General features: G+C 36.9%; 1 non-coding gene across 1 annotated transcript; it reads right to left on the bottom strand.

Annotated features, from left to right (window-relative positions):
* Positions 1-803: 803 nt before the first annotated feature.
* LOC118925247 (U1 spliceosomal RNA) lies at positions 804-968 on the bottom strand. Its single transcript, XR_005029959.2, has one exon. It is a non-coding gene; the product is annotated as a U1 spliceosomal RNA (small nuclear RNA).
* Between the last annotated feature and the right edge of the window lie 694 nt (positions 969-1662).

A 1662-nucleotide genomic window follows, 5' to 3' on the forward strand; every position in this document is an offset into this window, starting at 1 on the left:
TTTTCTTTATTTGAGTCTTCTGGGTTTTTTTAAATCAGTCTAGCTAAGGGTTTGTCAATATTGTTTATCTTTTTTTAAAAACCAACCATTAGTTTCATTTATTTTTTTCTATTATTTTTTGTATACTACTTCAATTATTGCTGCTCTAATCTTCATTATTCCTTCCTTCTGCTAGCTTTGGGCAGGTTTTAGAGTTCCTTAAAAAGGAGGGACACAGAAAAATTGTACTTGGGGATGATTATACAGTGGGAAATTAATGGCAAATGTTCTTTGGAAGGTGAGACGATTTGTAATTTGTGAAAATCTGACAGGCAATTTGTATTGTTGGTTCCTTAAAATAGTTTTAAAAAAAGAAAAACTGGCAATATTTGACCAAGTATAATCTCTGCAGAAGTACTCCACTCCTATTCCTGTCCAGTGATATTTCCTGGCTCTGTTGGTGTTTGGGCAGAAGAAGAGGGAACCACACAATGAATTAATGCACTTCCAAAAGGCTCTTATTAAATACTGAAGTATCCTTCCAAACCAGAGGTGGCTACTTACATATTATTCATGTTGATAACAGTATTTAAATGGAAACTTTTCTAAGGATCCAGATGGATACTTCATAAATTATACCTCATGAAATGAGAGCACTTAATTCAGTTCTAAGGGTTTTCACATGGCCAACTGATGCATTTTCAAATTTGGGAACAATCTGTAAAATACTGTAATGCTCATGCTTGGATGATCAGTGATTAGAAGGGAAAGGCAGGAACATTTAAGTCTCACCTGAAGAACTTTCTTTTTCTTTCTTTTTTTAACAGGGGAAAGCACAAACGCAGTCCCCCACTACCACAAATTAAGCAGTTCAGTTTCCCATATCTGGGGAAATTGCAGGGGTCAGCCCATCTGGAGGGCAATGGATAAGTCTCACCCTGAGAAAAATCACCTTTGTAATTATGGTATCTTCCCTGCCAGGTAAATATGAGGAACTTTTCAAATTAGCAGATCCTCACATTTTGCCAGAAATTGTGACCACTGTATGTAGAGAGGTATAAGTCCCTGTGCAACATGCACAGCAGATGATTCTGATGCAAATATCCCACACGTCGGGATCCGCCAGAAGAAACCCTACCTGGTGTAAACAATCCAAAGACTATCTGTTTTGCTTTTCCATTCAGTTTTTCAGGTAAATTAGCATGATTCCATTCTGTTCTTCAGAAATATTGAATCAGAACAACTTCAGAGATACTGTGATATCTCAAAAGAGATCATTTCAAATGATCTCCAGGGGATTATAATAATCCATTGGCTTCCTACTGGATCTGGAATCCAGTGTTCCAGAGTAGTATTTCTCAAAGTTGATTCAAGAATCACATCAGCAACACCTGAGCATTAGATAAAGTGCAGATTTCTGGGCTCCATCCCAGGCTCACAAACTCAAAATCTCTGGAACAAGGCTTACAGCAACCAATTTGTAACTGGCTCTGTCTCTTATGTTTGAAAATATACTGGAAAACTAAGTTTTTAAAGGATAAAAGCTAAAGTAAAGACAGTTATAGGACTGGCTGTCCTATTAGGAATGTCAAGATTCAAATCAAGTAAAGCATGAAGACCAGCAGGATGCCAGGTTCATATTAGGTGGGTATAAGACAGGTTTACTCCATTGTCTGTAATTAA

This window comes from Manis pentadactyla, chromosome 2 (genome assembly GCF_030020395.1).
Source record: "Manis pentadactyla isolate mManPen7 chromosome 2, mManPen7.hap1, whole genome shotgun sequence".
In the NCBI taxonomy this organism is placed as follows: Eukaryota; Metazoa; Chordata; class Mammalia; order Pholidota; family Manidae; genus Manis; species Manis pentadactyla.